Genomic DNA, 18,182 nt, shown 5'->3' with positions numbered 1-18,182 from the left:
TCGGGGCAAATTATGGCCTGGGGAGGGGGGCCACGCGGCCCCCTTCCTGTTTATAATAAAAAAAAAATCCAAATTGGGGGCAGGCCCTGGGGGATGGGGACCGCCACCCCCCAGGGCCGGCTCCTGCAGTGTCCCGGGGTGCCCACCCCCGGGACACTGCTGTTTGCTATGGCAGGGTGGGAGCCTCGCGGCTCCCGCCCTGCCATAGCAAACTGCTTTGGTATTTGGAAGAGAGCAGGAAACCTGCTCTCTCTTCCAAATACCAAAGACGATTTCTTTTCCACACGGGGAGCAGCATGTTAGCTGCTCCCCATGTGAAAAAGCAATGCCGGCTCCCGCAGGGAGGCGGCGGGGCCGTGGGGGGATTGGGGACCCCCCAACGGAGGTCAGGCCCTGGAGGATGGGGTCCCCGGGGCCATAAGTGGCCCGGGAGGGGGGCCACGCGGTCCCCCTCCCCAACATTTTTTTAAAAAAATAGCCCCGGGGGATGGGGTCCCCGGGGCCATAGGTGGCACAGGAGGGGGGCTATGCAGCCCCCCTCCATTAAAAAAAATAATTTTTTAAAAAGGGGCCATGCCCCGGGGGATGGGGTCCTCGGGGCAAATTATGGCCTGGAGAGGGGGGCCACGCGGCCCCCTTCCTGTTTATAATAAAAAAAAATAAAAAAAATCCAAATTGGGGGCAGGCCCTGGGGGATGGGGTCCCCAGGGCCAAAGAAAAAAAAGGGGGGCTACACAGCCCCCCTTCTAAAAAACAGAGGGGGTGAAAAAAAAAGGATCGGGTCGGAGGCCATGCCCCCTCCTTAAACCATTCTGCAAACGCGCCCCCTGTTGCCTTTGCAGAGGGGGAACGAATTCCCCTTCAATACTGGGGCTCCCTGGGGGCCAACTAGCCCACCAGGAATCTCCAGTATGCGCCAGGGGGCTGCGTTGCAGAGAGGTGTAATGAGGCCATGCCCCTTTTTACACATCTCTGCAACGCAGCTCCCTGGCTCTTACTGGAGGTACCTGGTGGGCTAGTTGGCCCCCCGGGACACCCAGTATTGAAGGGGAATTCGTCCCCCCAGGGACCTCAGGATTCAAGGGGACGTAATCTCCCAACTTAAAACACCCCACGGGGCTCGTTTGCACAGTGGTGAAGGTAGGGGGCGGGGCCTGAGTTGACATGTGTGCAAACACGCTCTGTGGCGCTTTTTAAGTTGGGGAATTAATTCCTCTTCAATCCTGAGGGTCCCTGGGGACCAACTAGCCCACCAGGTATCTCCAGTAAGCGCCACGGAGCTGTGTTGCAGAGTGTTGTAAAATGGGGAGTGGCCTCTGAATACCTCTCTGCAATGCAGCTCCCTGGCGCATACTGGAGGTACCTGATGGGCTAGTTGGCCCCCAGGGGACCTCAGGATTGAAGAGGAATTAATTTCCCAACTTAAAACGCGCCACAGGGCGTGTTTGCACACGTCACCTCAGGCCCCTCCCCCTTCCTTCACCATTCACAAATATTCCTCTAAAATCAGCCGAACTACAAATTCCTATTTACTCACCTGTAATCAGGAGAGAACCCAGTGCTGCATCTTTTAGCCCAGCACTGACCCTGAAAAATAATTCTACGCGTACTTACCAGTAATTTGTATTTCCTTCCATAGGAATCCATTGTGTGGTTTTCACCAGAAAATTTTCAGTGTCCATTTTTGAAACGTACAAATATTCCTCTAAAATTAGCCGAACTACGAATTCCGATTTACTCACCTGTTATAAGGAGAGAACCCAGGGCTGCATCTTTTAGCCCAGCACTGACCCTGAAAAGTAATTCTAAGCGTACTTACCAGTAACTTGTATTTCCTTCCATAGGAATCCATTGTGTGGTTTTCACCAGAATATTTTCAGTGTCCATTTTTGAAACGTACAAATATTCCTCTAAAATCAGCCGAACTACGAATTCCGATTTACTCACCTGTTATCAGGAGAGAACCCAGGGCTGCATCATTTAGCTCACCACTGACCCTGAAAAGTAATTCTAAGCGTACTTACCAGTAACTTGTATTTCCTTCCATAGGAATCCATTGTGCGGTTTTCACCAGAAAAGTTTCCAAGTGTCTATTTTCACAAACTAAAAATATTCCTAAAAAATCGTCTGTGTGACTTAAACACATTCTTTCAACTGTTTGCAGGATTCAGGATCCACCACTGAGTAAGAAAAAGTAACGATAACACTACTTACCTGCTAAGTGAATTTTCTGCCACAGGATAACATTGGTGATTCTATGGGAAAAAGTTTCTAAGTGTCAACTTTTAAAATACAATAATATTCCTTAAAAATCACTATTGTAACCAAAGCGCTTTTACTCAACTGTTTACAGGAGATATCCAAGGACTGAATCTAGGATCCAGTCTTGTGGTTAGAAAAGTAATCCATAAAGTAACTAATTGCATTTAACTAGAAATTCACATTGAGCTCAATGTTGCTTTGTGTTTTATATTGTGTTGCCCATTGCAACAACTGTAACTACTGTACTTAAGTCTGTTGCCCATTTGCCAAGTATTTAAACTAAAGTAATTCATTATGAGAGTCTATTTTGTATTGTAATGTATAATGTAATTATAATGTAATTAAAAAAAATATATCTAAAAATAAATAGTTTAAAAAATGTAGTAAATCAGTATCAAAAAAATCAGTATAACAGTTAATACATTCAAAATTGTCATTTAGAAAACCTTGGAAATTCACTGAAAAAACCATAGGTTTCAGGCCTGATATAGTTAGGAATTAGCATTTAAAAAAACCTTGAAATTCACTGAAAAAACCATAGGTTTCAGGGGCGTTATAGTTAGCAATTGGCATTTAAAAAACCTTAGAAATTCACTGAAAAAACCATAGGTTTCAGGGGCGTTATAGTTAGCTGGACATTTCCCTCATACAAAACCCTAGAAATTCCCCTGTTCTAGTTAGCTGAACTAACTAAAACTCGCGCCCCGCAATGCACTGCTGATGACGTCCCATATTACATCACTCATGACATGGTCAGGGACATCACTCATGACATCACTCATGACATCTGAAATGACATCACTGATTACTTCACTGATGACGTCATCCATGTGATAAATTAGTGCATCTTCTCACACCCTTTGATATACTCAATCAAAATTTCAGATGTTCATTCTCAAAACCAAAATTTCAGACGTCCATTCTCAAAACCATAGATACTCCAATACCAATAACTACATACCCACTCATTGACTCTTAGATCTACACACACATCCACTCATTCACCTGTACAGTCATTCATACTAACAGTCACTCAGTACAGGACTATCCTATGCATTTATACACCTACATAGACACTCACACACCAACAATCATCCATAGAGGTACTCTCACACCTAGTCAGTCATGCAAATAATTAATCACACTCCCATTTACTCACCTATGCAGTTATACACACACAAGTTCACTTACTCATAAAAATAGTACCACATTCTTACGCTCTTATACAATCACTGATACAAGCACACACTCATCCATACAGCCACTCTCACAATCACACACTCTCACATATACCCACTTATATACTCTTACACACATATACACTGCCTTTCACATATGTAGTTACTCACACATGTACCACTGAGATATACATTAAATCACTAACACATCCATACATACACTCACCCAACCATACAGTCTATCACAGATGCACTCTTAAAACCATGCACCCATAGAATCACCCACTCACACATGTATGCACAGTCACACACACCCCACCCACACAAACACTCAGGCACCCAAACAGATACTCAGACAACCAATCAATAACCCATAGAGACACTCCTATAGCTATTCACAAAGCCATGCAGCCGCTTATACACCAACAGACAGATACAAAAATTCACACAGTTTAGTCACTAGTCTGCAGTAAGATACGTTTAATGACTCACTTATACAGTCAGTCACGCACCTACTAAATCATCCATTCACAGACTTATACACCCACTCATTCTTCCATAGATTTTTCCCTATAGATATATATATATTAAACATATTTAAAATTTACAGAAACACACACTCACTGGATGACGTCATCAGTGATGTCATTTCAGATGTCATCAGTGATGTCATGAGTGATGTCACTGACCATGTCATGAGTGATGTAATATGTGACGTCATCAGCAGTGCATTGCGGGGGCACGAGTTATAGTTAGCTGAACTAACTAGAACAGGGGAATTTCTAGGGTTTTGTATGAGGGAAATGTCCAACTAACTATAACGTCCCTGAAACCTATGGTTTTTTCAGTGAATATATATATATATAATATCACCAGTAGGAAGTTCTCGTGAGGAACTAGTGTCCATAAGAACTTTGGGACTCACTATAGCTGCTGTCTGTAAAGTTATGGGGTGATTTATCGAGCGTAAGCCTCGAAAAAGGGGGAAGGGTCCCTAAACATGTTTTCCACGTGCAATTTTCCATAGGGATTTTAGACACGACTATTGCCCAGACTGCTTAACTATATTACACCAAATCTGTCAAAGCTTGATCTTGGTCCAGAAAGAGTGCTTTTTGTAATTTGGTGTAATTCCGTTCAGTAGTTTTGGAGTTAATAAAACATTTTATGTATATCTAGAGACGCAGATGGTCCGCGGATCTGACGCCTCATGCTGCGATCTAATTGGCTGCCACCACATCAGCAGGAAATGGTGGTATCAATCCTGGGAATAAGGACTAGACTTGAGTCACAAGGAAAAAGTAAAAAAAATCAAGGAGGCAGGGTAGGAATACCCTGGGCCTTGTGGTGGGTTCCCGCGGGGCCCCAAAATGTTTTGTTTTGTTTTACATTTTTCTACTTATTCTTCGAAGATCCATGACAAAAAAGAAAAAGAAAACGTGTGAGCTCCAGTGCCTGTTTTTTTTTTTTTTAAACCCCTTTGAGGACAGCTCCTTGGGGAATTGTTTAGATTATGAGCGGTGCACAGAACCTACCATCCCCAGGCCGATTTTGGCTCTGGGACACCATCCCCCAGGGCCCGGCTGATATTGAGAAGGGGAGGGGGGCACCAAGCCCCCTCCCCGGGCCAATTTGGGCCACAGGGACCTCTTCCCCCTCCACCCCCCCGGGGTCTAGCCGCAATAACAAAGGGGAGTGGGGCTGTGGAGCCCCCACTTCTGGAGCCACAATTGGCACTGAGGGCCTTAATCCCTAGGGCCAACTCCTGCTATGTCCCGGGGTGCCCACCCCTAAAACATAGCACTAGTACGGGCAGGGAATCCTGTGTCCGCTCCCATCTTGCAGGAGCTTCAAAAATGCTCACTCCAGCTGGGAGTGGACTTCAGACCTGCTTCCATGCCCGCATGTGAGCAGGGCAATGGGCTTGAATATTGCTCCCACCCACAAGAAGAAGCATTTTTAGCTGCCCCCTGCGTGTAGGGCAATGCTGACTCCCGCTGGTTGCGGATAGTGGTCAGGGGCCTCGGGGGGCCTTGGGGCACCCGCCACAGCTTCCAACTAGGATATTGTGGGTGCCCTTTGATGGGGACTAGTGCACCCACCCTATGTTGGGGATTGGGTCCCCCGGGGCCAAATTTGGTCCGGAGAGGCGGACCCCATGGCTCCTCTCCCCTTTAGTTATTGGCCAGGGGATGGAGTCCCTAAAGCTAAAATGAAACCGGTGGGGGAGGGGGGGCGTCTACCATCTTAACCCTTTAAAAATGTCCTTGGCCCCAGTGGTTAGGAGGGGGCCTGTGTGATACCCTACCGTAAAAAAAAAAAAAAAATTGCTGGGCCCTGGGGGATGCAGTCCCTAGGGCCAAAATTATCCCAGGGATGGGGACATGTGTCTCCCTCCCAAACAAAATCAGCCGGACCTTAGGGGATTGGTACCGTGGGGCTCAAATTACCTGGGGCTGCGTGCCCCGCCTTCCCTTAAATAGGTTTCTAGACCCCGGGGAATAGGGGCCCCAGGGTCAAAAGTGGGAGGGGGAGGCTTGTGTCACACCCCCCCAAAAATGCACAGGGCGATTGGGGACGGGGTCTGCAGGACCAAAAGCGACCCGTGGAGGGGTCCATCGTGTGGCTGCCTTATGGAGAGGTTGACCACAGGGCCTGACCGTCATGCGTGGCGCAGTGTTGGTCATGGCCAGGCCCGGCAGCTGTTGGATTAATGTATGGCAATTAAATATTTCTTAACTTAAGAAAAATAACCTTGGAAAGTAATTTAAAAAACAAAGGTTGTAGGGATGTTGTAGTTTGGGCAATACATTTAAAGAAAACCTTAGAAATTCACTAAAAAAAGCAAAGGTTGCAGAGAAGTAATACTTTGGTTCAGATTGTACACGCACACAACCATAGAAATTCAGCAGTTATAGTTCTAGATATCTCAAGTAACTACAACTCGTGCCCGGAGTCCAGCAGTAGTACCCAGCACGTTATTATTGAAAGATATTGAATGAGGATGGATATGAAAGCAGTTACAAAATGCGGGTGGTCTGCCGTCTTTAGCGCTATTTGTTTCTATGAATTATGCCCGCTTCCAAAGGTGAAACAGCACAGTTTGTTATTGCGCATGCATGCATTGAAATAGAATCACAGCGCAATTTGTGATAAAGCAATTGCATTAGCGCACTGTGCTTACTTAATCATGCAATACGCAAGACTAATGATGGAATAATTTACCCCTGTTAAAATGGTGCTCATATTGGCCAATGTAATAGAGATGATAGTCCTACCCCAATGTTTACTCACTATCAGAAGTGTAGAGTCATGTTTTTTGTGTCTGCCCCCTAAACAGACTAAGTAGACGGCGGTCTCCAAAACGCGTTGAGTTTTGGCATTTGTCTAATAAGCAGTATTGCAAAGCATTTAGAGTTCGTGGTGTGCTTGGGCTTTGAGCGGCGCAGAACTTTGGATGAGGTGCCCTAAGGTAACTATGACTTACGCCTTCACCATGCATTGCTAATAACCCCAAATATTACATCACTCATGACTTCTATGTGATCATTGATAACATCACTGCAACATTTGCTGTAAAATTATTGATGCGAAAACTGTATCGTGAGGGTGCGAGTTATAGTTACCTTGGGGCATGACTTAGAGTAACTTGAGATAACTAGAACTGCTGAATTGCTAAGTTTTTATGTGTGAAAAAGCTGAATGAACTGCAATGTCCTCTGTGACCTTTGTGTTTCTTTGGGAACTTCTAAGGTTTTTTACATTTTTGTTTTCAACTATAATGTCCCTAGAAACATTGGTTTCCTCAGTGAATGATATATATATATATATATATATATATATATATATATATATATATATATATATATACATATATATATATATATTCCAAACGACACGCTCTCCACCTTCGGAACAGCACTCGAGCCCACCAGCCAGTATTACTTCAATATTCTTTTATTTGAATATGCCCATGGATAAAACAACCTCCGCTACGCGTTTCGACACCTTCCGGTCTTAATCATGCGGTAACACTGCGTGGTTTAGTACGTTTGTTTAAATATTCAGGTAATTAGTGAACACTATGGAAGGACTTCTGCACGGATCGGGTCGACACCTGCTATTCTTAAAGTTATAGTAACTATTTGGTGGTTAGGTATTTGTATATTCAGTGACAGTTTTGATTAATAGTACCTGGTCTTCAGTAGACCACTTGTATATTGCTTTAGTAGCACACTTTAAAAGTCATCATCACTGAAAGTCTTTTACCAATTGTAATATGCGGACTACAATATCCATAATGCTTTGCAATTATTCACCCAGTGTGATTTACTGCCATCCATAATTGTCACTTTTCTTTATTTCAATGTTCTTTTTATGAAACTCACTGTTCGTTATCCATCACGTTCACACAGCATATTTGTTTAACTTGAGAGCTGGCATTTCCCATCCATGGACAACTTCGAGTTTAAAAGTTACCAAAGACTGGCTGCGCAGAGAACACTTTCCCCGCGAACCCTGGCTGCTTTACCTTTTTCAGTTAATTAGTACGTGACAGGCCTCTCGTTTCCTTGCCAGTGGCCTTACTTCACATTCTTCTTTCCCTCAAAGTTAGCAGCCGGCGGACATCCTTTTGTACAAAAATCCAAATACAACTTTGACGCTGAAGGACGCCCAGCCTGTCGGGTCGGGGCTCGTCGGCAGGCGCCACTGCCCATATATTCCAAACGACACGCTCTCCACCTTCGGAACAGCACTCGAGCCCACCAGCCAGTATTACTTCAATATTCTTTTATTTGAATATGCCCATGGATAAAACAACCTCCGCTACGCGTTTCGACACCTTCCGGTCTTAATCATGCGGTAACACTGCGTGGTTTAGTACGTTTGTTTAAATATTCAGGTAATTAGTGAACACTATGGAAGGACTTCTGCACGGATCGGGTCGACACCTGCTACATATATATATATATATAGCTATCGAAGGAATACAGACAAAATTAGGTAGATACTGCTGCTGTCCCACCCATGGCTCTACTGAAATGCATCATACTGTGGCAAAAGAGGTTTCAGGCTTAGAGGGGCTTTAAGTGCAGTTTAGTCTTACCGTGTTCAAAATAGACAACTTCTCGAGAAAGTGTTAGATTTGGATTTGGAACTGTCTGCAGACTGCCAAGCTGCATTGATTTCCACCTGATAGACATATTTGTGGGCAATTTTTAAAATCCTCTGGATGAACAGCTATACAGCTAGAATTGTGATATATAAATCCAAAACCCTTCCTTTGTGCTTGCATGCGTATGTTCTGATTCCTCGAGATGCTTTTGATCCTAGTTCTTGGGGGGGAGGGGGAGGAGGGAGGGGGGGGCATCCAAGCCATGTTTTGGCCTCCAAGCCATGTTTTGGCCTCCATCTTCTAGTCCCTCTACAGTTTTACTTCCTGTGTGTGATGCTCTCTGTATCATCATCTATAGCACAACCAACTTCATTTTCATATGTGTGAGATCTGTGCACCAATTACATCTACTATTACTACTCCAGTAAAGGTGTCACTTATCTTAACACCTGAAACGGACCTCCCACTTAGCCATCCCCTCCAATCAGCCCCACATCAGACTGCCCACAGAGGAGAACCGATGCAGCCAAGCCTTTCTATAAAGTCACTGGATTCTAGACTGACCTGTCAGTATTTAACTATCTTGCATCAATCCTTCCAAAGCCCAATTCCAAAGCTTTTCTGCCAGAGTCCGACTTTAAACCTCTGTTGCATCAGTGTCCTTTGTACACCTTGACTTAGGCCAATGTGCTGCAAAGCCACCTGCCTACCCTGAAGAGCAGCCTCCATCCAGCAGGGTGACTGAATAAGGACTGACGTCTTGGACCCAAACATCTCACCCTCACAATTGCACTGATCAAGTCACGTGGCAGCACCCTGTCCACAATGTCTGCTTGCAGACCTTATATTCATAAATCCCCTCATACCAAATCGAGTTCTTGTGGTGCAGCAACATCACCAGTTTGAAAATGACAAAGTGCAAGAAAGGGAGGACGGTATGACGAGCCTGTTGTGCACCACATATCTGTATCCTATTCCTGTCGTATGCCAGTAAACCCCATTCTTCACATATGAAGGAAACCGAAACCTCATTTCTTCAAGTAACATTTCTTGTCCCCAAAAACTACACTTCTGCTGAAGAAGCAATAATAACCCTGCTCCTCCCACATCCCCATAATTCCTCCTGTAACTCCTTGGCCTTCCACTTCAGCATCCTACTAGAATCCACTCCCTTCTACCTCGGAACACTTCCTGCAAACCCTTTCTCTATACTACTTAACGACACCCATTTTCTTTACTTCTCTATACAGCATCACATTATATAGGGCTTGGGCTCCCCACCAACGGGTTTCCTGGCGCTATTGATGTTACCCACCTCAGTAACTCGCATGCTCAATGTCTAAGGACCATGAGTGACGAGACCTGTTGAGACGTGACTTGGAGACCAACGGGCCGAACACAGATCTTTGCACTGGTCACATTAGTCCACTGGGCCAGCAGACCCACAAGTATGCTGTTGCTTGTAGCTAGCTTTGTACTAAAAGTTCCCCCCGAAAAAAGCATAACTATTCCTGGGGAGAAGGGAAGAATTTGGAGAAGCCGTGGCCAGTGATGCGTAAAGCTGCGTCGTTCGCTTTTGCACTAATGTTACTCTGTTCCAAGTTAGATATACAATTAGTTCCCCTTTGCGTTTAGTTATTTAAATTGCTTTTGCACAATGCTCAAAGGGTGTGAATATTTTTGGGTTCAACATTTGCTGATTCCTCAGACCCACTTTTATCTATTGTCTACTTGGATATTTCTTCTGCTGGTGAGCCACATTCTCACTTCCCGCAAATTGTAAGCCTTACCAACCCCTTCAATTCACCTGATTGACCGTCCCCTTCGGTGATTGGCTCGTAAGTGGGGCCCCACTGGTTCAGTGATGAGGTAATGTCTACATGAAAGGCCAAATAACAATTTCTGCCATGGGAAAGTAGACGTTGAGCTGATTCCCATGGGAGAGTGGGGTCTGGGTGTACGTGGTGCTGAAGGGGCATTCTTGTTTACGTGACGTGCTTAGATACCTCAGCTGGATTATGTCTACTGGCCCGAGAAACAATACCATAGTGTTAGACCAAAACAGCGATTGTAAGAAGAGATGTCTCAGGTGTGAGCAGTAGGTGTTCACCTGGGATCCCTATCATTGGGCAGATGCTCACCAGATGTGCGTCAGTAGGTGAACCTGTATTGTAGACATGAGACTTGTGTCCATGTGTTTAAGTGGTTTTATGACAAAGCTTGAGAACTATTAAGGCTGCAGGAATCATCAGTGGTGTTTAGTCAAGCTCAAACCCAGGGAGGCGAAGCTACTTTCTTGTTGGAATAAATGGGTCCCCAACATCTGCCATGTTGGTATACGAAGGTGCACAGTCCAACCTTCGCACCTGTGTTCTCGCCAAAATGTGCTGTGCCAATGTAGTCTGTGGAGCCAGCATCTTGTAACTTGCTGGCCCACTGGTGTGTCACACATGGCTTCACATGAATTTTGTGGGTGGAGCAGGCCTTGGGTAGCTTTCACCCTGTTGGCTTTCACCTTGTGATCTCAATTGTGGTCTGTGTCTACCCTTAGATTCCAGTGGAGGGCAGGCATTTTATAACCAGGCCATACCGTAATCTATTAAACTGGGTGTAGGTGGTGTGGTGAGTCTCAGATTTCCCAGCAGTAACTGCATTTTACCGAACTAAAAACAAGCCTAGGTAAAGTTTGTAGGACTGGAATCTAGCTAGACTTATGATTTTGTGTATGTTTAATGCAAAATAAAATTACTCCATGGGCAAACAAAGGGATGTTTCCATTAGTGCAATCAGTTGTTATTTGTGTACGCGTCGGTCATTCATTCATCTATTGACTCCTCCTTCCCATCACCACCTAGCCCTCCCCAAATACTACAGACACCAACAATGAATGGGTAGTCCCTTCCACTTGTAAGTGGAACCTGTTGGCTTTAGCAATGCTTTGTTGTATGAAGGTTCATTAAGTAACAGTGTCCTCAGCTTTCGTCTGCATATTACCCAAACGATCCGAAACCTGTGTCAGGAATCACACCATTTCATCAACCAGGCAAGCAAGGACTTCAAATTCATTTTCTTGTTTTCAGAAGAAAATATTTTTCTTCGACAGATGCTAGGTTTTACAAGTGACATTCAAGGAATGAGGACCGCTCCTTTGGGTCACATTATTAATTCACGTTGCTCATACTCCCAAATTCAGATGGTTGCTGGTTCTGAAAGATGAGGTAGCTGAGGCGGAGAGAGACTATTTTCTCCTGTCATATGATAAAGCCTGCACTCTGGTGTGATGGTCCCCATTGAACTCCCTCGAGAGGCCTGTGGCTTCCATGGTAGATTGGTTGTAGCTCAAACGAATCAAAAAGTTACTAAAAACGCGCAACACGCGTTGATGAGCAGTGGAAGGCACTCTGCAAAGGGTGACTGGTCACCACTCTGTTGCTTTTTACTGTGCTTGAGTGTCAGACCGGTACTAATGAGGTCAACCCCTGGCTCAGATAGTTTTAACAGGGGGAACAATGACAAAATAATTCGTTTTTACTATCACAAAATGTGCCGCATTATGCTGAATAATGTGCCTTTACTTGCTGCATAATTTAGAAAAACCCGCCGCATAATTTGACCCTCACCTGCCCCATTATTCCAACACGATGTGGAGATATATTTAAAAGGGAGTAACTCTCGGAGCAAGTAGAGAACTGCACAGTCAGCGTCTCATTAATTTTCTATGCAAAAATCATGTTTCACTTCTTTAACTTGAAGTGTCACTAAAATGGGTAAATATTTTGCTCTATCAGGATACGTAAGGGGTTAACAGCAAAGGTTTTGACCTGTGTAGACCCTATGCACAAAGGGCCTTGGGATCGGCCAATCAAACGAACTTAAGTTATTGCGCGAAGGAGCAAGGAATGGCGTAGTTGTCTCTGCCGCTAGGGGCACTGGTGACCTTCTGAGTCATTGTGCGAGATAAGTTGGCCACTGAAATCAACTTTTAGAAAGGTTCATCGTGTCTCAGACACGTAATTTCTATTGAAGAACCATTAAATCATTTTAAACATTGTTTTTTTTGCGCTTTCTGTCGTTTCTAGGAGCTTTGGATAACCGATCTTGTCATTGGTACTTAAATTATAGACTAGTTATCATCCGGCTCAGTGGCACTCACTGCCCAGTTATTACCAGTGCATGATCACTAAGGAAATAGTTGGAGAATTAATCTAAATCTGAAAATCACAAATGACGACACAGGAAGGTGAGTCACAAGAAGTGTTTGAATGCTCTTATAATTGACCAATTAATTAAGGCCGAAGGCCTACTTCACAAAAAAACAAATTAACATTATCACAAAGAAACATTAATTACAACCAAAACCTTTTCTTTTCATAAGTCACTTGTATTTTTCCATAATTCAAAGGTGCAACACAGCTTGGAACTGGCTGATAGTGACAATACATTTTAAGTAGCCATGTGGAGCGTTTACATTTCACTTTGTTAAACTGCTTTGAGTTAACAGTGTGCTGGGTATATGTTTTTAAACATTACATTTGCTGAGAATTCGCGTTTTTTTCCTGTTAATAGAGTTTATCTACCTTCAAGCACAAAAGTGCTTCATATTTCCAGTTCATTGAGCAATAGGAGGGTTAATGATATCAAGTACTTTGTTATCCAAATAAGGGATTTAAACATAACCCCCTCCACTGTGACATTCCCTCTATAAAGGGAATATTGCCTAGTGGTATGGCAGCTTAAAAACATCCAGAGGGCATGTTACAGGCTTACAATGTTTACAATTACAAGCATCTGCAGTGGTGAGGCAGAAGTTGACCCCTCTATACCTACGGGTTAACCCTTTCACCGCGGCGGGAATTCCGCCGCGGTGCTGGGGGGTGCGGGGGGGCAGCGCGGTGGCGCTGTACTCATGACGGAGCCGCTCCGTCATGAGCCACGGTTGGGCTGTGCTCATGACGGAACGGTTCCGTCATGACTCCGCCCATTTGCGTTGTCTCCCCGCACAGGCGGGGAAACAGCGCCGCGCAGGCGGAGCGGCCGCCAACGGGCGTGTCATGACGGAACCGTTCCGTCATGAGCACACGGCAACCGTGGCTCATGACGGAACGGTTCCGTCATGAGCAGGGAAGGGGTTAAAGGGAACGGAGTTCCCTTTTGAAAGAGCCAAATGGATTTCGCCTATGCGAGATTTATTGGCTTTGTCACTGTTTTTAATATGTGACACAATAGCACGAGCTACTGTGCAACATGGCCTAAAGTTAAACCACATTTTTTAAAAGTCGCTCAGTGCTGGGCGCATCAGCACATTTTTTTATTTTATTTAACTCTGAGTCATGTTGGCTGTAAAGTATGTTAAAAAACAAACAAACAATATGTAGTAGTTGGCCTTCATGAGCAACAGACTACCACTTGTCACAGCCATGCACTGAGTACTAAATCGCACCAGGGGTGGCGAGTATGCATTTCAAATAAAAAGCTACAGAAAACTGCATTCAATGCCTAATTTCACAAAAGCACACACTACGATTATCGCTAACATAATTGCATAATAGGAGGATGGGTGGGGTTGGTGTTCTGCAGATGACACCCAACTCATCCTCTGACCTCGTCAGTGCTGGTCGCTCTACCCGCCGCGTGGCCCCTCCAGGAAGTCACCGGCTCCCTGCTGCTGCCACCGCCGCTCACATCGATGCCCCGATTGTGCCCCCACTGTGGTCTGTACTTTCGCCCTGATTTGTTTCATTTGTTTTGTGCTGTTGTCCTGATTGTCCTGTTCAGCCTGCCCCGTGTACTGCCCTGCCCCCGTTCGCCGTAGTGTTGCCCTGTTGGTATTGTGCCCTGTTGTTATTGTCTCTGTTCTGTTCCCCTAGCGCTTCCGTCCCCGCTGCTCCCCCGTGGCCCCGCCCCCACTCCTGTTGGTTCCCTCGACCCTCCCCACTCGCCACCCCGCTCACGCTTCCTAGCTGCTCCTCCCTCCCACGGTGTACTTAGGGGAGAGACCGGGCGACGGGGAGCTGTGACCCAGTCTGACCTCCTCAGTGCTGGTCGCTCTACCTGCCGCGTGGCCCCTCCAGGAAGTCACCGGCTCCCTGCTGCTGCCGCCGCCGCTCACATCGCTGCCCTGATTGTGCCCCCACTGTGGTCTGTACTTTCGCCCTGATTTGTTTAATTTGTTTTGTGCTGTTGTCCTGATTGTCCTGTTCAGCCTGCCCCGTGTACTGCCCTGCCCCCGTTCGCCGTAGTGTTGCCCTGTTGGTATTGTGCGCTGTTGTTGTTGTCTCTGTTCTGTTCCCCTAGCGCTTCCTTCCCCGCTGCTCCCCCGCGGCCCCGCCCCCACTCCTGCTGGTTCCCTCGACCCTCCCCACTCGCCACCCCGCTCCCACCTCACAGCTGCTCCTCCCTCGCTCCGCCCCTCCCACTACGCCATTTATGGCGGAGTCCACGCGTACGCCAAAGGCAAGCCCGTCTGCGCCCGCACCGCACCCAGCGCCAGACCCCCTGGCCCCCGCAGAAGCCAGCCTACCCGCCGGACCTACGACGCAGCCACCCTCAACGCACTGAACACCGGCTGGATCCCCGGCTGCCACCGAGCCACCCCAGGACGCACCTACGGACCCTGCACCTGCCAATCCTGCAAGTTCGCCTGCATCCGGACCTGTACCGCACCCGCCAAGACGAGCACCAGCAACAACCACCTGAAGTGCATCCTGCTCAACACCCACTCCGTCCACAGACACGCCGTGGAACTCTGGAACCTGCTCGACACCACAGCTCCAGACGGCGCCTTCCTCACGGAAACCTGGATGAACGCCTCCTCAGCGCCCGACATCTCCATCGCCATCCAGGACGGATACAAGATCACCCGGAGGGACCGCGCCAACCAGATGGGCAGGAGGTATCGCCATCGTCCACAAGAACACCATCCGCATCACGAACAACTCCGACGACACCCTCACAGCCGCCGAACACCTACACTTCCAAATCCACACACACCGACCCCAAGACTACACTCAGAGGCACCCTCATCTACAGACCTCCGGGACCACGCACACAATTCAGCGAAGACTTCGCCGACTTCATCAGCCCGCACGCCCTCCCCTCCGCTGACTACATCCTCCTCGGGGACCTCAACTTCCACCTGGAGAACAACAACGACCGCAACACCACCACCCTGCTCGACAACCTCTCCAATCTCGGACTCAAGCAACTGGTGACCACCCCCACCCACTACGCCGGCCACACGCTCGACCCAGTCTTCTCCTCCAGCAAGGACATCTCCTTCAGCCACGCCGCAAGGACTCCACTGGACGGACCACAGCTGCGTCCACTTCAGCTTCAAAAGGACCACGCTCCACCCCCACCAGCAACAGGGCCCCCGCAGAAGCTGGAACAAGATTACAGCCGACCAGCTCGCCGCATCCCTGAGCCAGAACCCTCCCGCCAGCTCAGCGAACCCCAACCAAGCCGCCAACAACCTCATGAGGTGGATCAGTAACTGCGCAGACGACCTCGCCCCACTGAAGACCCCTCCCAGCAGACCCGGCAACAAGAAAGCATCCTGGTTCACCGAAGAACTCAAGTGCTCCAAGAAGACCTGCCGAGCCCTCGAGAAAGCCTGGCGCAGAGACCCAACACCAGACAACATGACCACCCTCAAGCTCGCCACTCAAACACCTCCAACTGATCCACGCCACCAAGAAAACCGCATTCAAGGAACGACTGGACAACAACGCCCACAACAGCAAGGAACTCTTCAACGTCGTCGAAGAGCTCTCCAACCCCAGCGCCGGAAACAACGACATCACCCCATCGCAAGACCTCTGCAACTCGCTCGCCTCGTTCTTCCACAGCAAGATCGCAGACATCCATAACAGCTTCAGCACACAGCCGACGCACCCTACGACCGCACCAGCGCCCCCCACCACCACCCTCCGCGCCTGGACCCCGATCAACACCAAAGACACCATCCGCACGATGAACTCCATCCACTCCGGATCACCAACCGACCCCTGCCTCACCACGTCTTCAACAAGGCCGACTCCGCCATCGCTCCCCATCTACGGGACATCAACGCCTCCTTCCACACCGCCACCTTCCCAGAGAGCTGGAAGCATGCCGAACTCAGCGCCCTTCTGAAGAAACCATCAGCGGACCCCACCGACCTCAAACTACCGCCCCATCTCGCTCCTCCCGTTCCCGGCCAAAGTCATCGCACGCCAACACAACCTCAACATCCTCTCCTACGCAGACGACACCCAGCTGATCCTCTCCCTCACCAACGACCCCGCCACCGCCAGAACCAACCTACACGAAGGGATGAAAGACGTAGCCGAGTGGATGATGAACAGCCGCCTGAAACTGAACTCAGACAAGACAGAAGTCCTTATCCTGGGATCGTCGCCCGCCGCCTGGCACGACTCCTGGTGGCCCCCTGCCCTTGCCAGCGCACCCAAACCTACAGACCACGCACGCAACCTGGGCTTCATCCTGGACTCCTCCCTCTCCATGACCAGACAAGTCAACACCGTCTCTTCGTCATGCTTCAACATCCTACGCATGCTACGTAAGATCTTCCGGTGGATCCCCACCGAAACCAGGAAGACGGTCACCCAGGCCCTCGTCACCAGCCGACTGGACTATGGCAACTCCCTCTACACCGGAACCACCGCAAAACTCCAGAAAAGACTCCAGCGCATTCAGAACGCCTCAGCACGACTCATCCTGGACATCCCCCGACACAGCCACATCTCCGCACACCTGAGAAACCTGCACTGGCTCCCCGTCAGCAAGAGAATCACGTTCCGACTCTTCACCCACGCACACAAAGCTCTCCACAACCAAGGCCCAAGATACCTCAACGACCGCCTGAACTTCTACACTCTCACCCGCCGGCTTTGCTCGACCAGCCACGCCCTCGCCGCCGTCCCCCGCATCCGAAGAGCCACAACGGGAGGAAGATCCTTCTCCTACCTGGCCGCCAAGACGTGGAACTCCCTCCCCACCCACCTCCGCCTGACCCAAGACCACCTCGCCTTCAGGAAGCAACTCAAGACCTGGCTGTTCGAGCAGTAGCGGACCCCCCTACCCCAAGCGCCTTGAGACCCTCCGGGTGAGTAGCGCGCTATACAAATGCTTGATTGATTGATTGATCAATGACATCACCAGAACCAATCTTCCACAGATGCATACCAAACACCACCGATTTGAATGAAGAACAACTGCCTGCATGTGAACACAAACAAGACGGAAGTACTGATCTTTGTCAACAGCAGCAATACATAGAACGACTCCTGGTGGCCGTCGGACCTAGGATCTGCACCCACTCCCTACAACCACGCCGGAAACCTCAGACTCAAAATTGACAACAAGCTTACCATGAAATCACAGATAAACCCCATCCCCTCCACCTGCTTCCTCACTCTCGCATGCTACATTCGATCTACAAGTGGCTACCCTTACACACGAAATGCACTGCGACAAAAGCCCTCACTTCCAGTCAACTGGACTACAGTAGTGCCCTCTACGTGGGAATTGCCAGACACCTCCTACAGAGTGTGCAAACCATACTGAATGTCGTGCCTAAACTCATCCTCTGCCTTCCCCAATGAACCCACATCCCACCCCACTTC

At 48.0% G+C, this 18,182-nt stretch overlaps 1 protein-coding gene across 4 annotated transcripts in view; it reads left to right on the top strand.

The window, feature by feature from the left end:
• Positions 1-18,182, top strand: part of LOC146859824 (CD59 glycoprotein-like) — a 224,642-nt gene that overhangs the window by 154,521 nt on the left and 51,939 nt on the right. The gene's annotated exons all lie outside the window — the stretch shown is intronic.

This window comes from Triturus cristatus, chromosome 3_1, assembly GCF_964204655.1.
Source record: "Triturus cristatus chromosome 3_1, aTriCri1.1, whole genome shotgun sequence".
Taxonomy (NCBI): domain Eukaryota; kingdom Metazoa; phylum Chordata; class Amphibia; order Caudata; family Salamandridae; genus Triturus; species Triturus cristatus.
The sequence above is the reverse complement of the archived record's forward strand: the minus strand, read 5'-3'. Positions and strand labels throughout refer to the sequence as shown.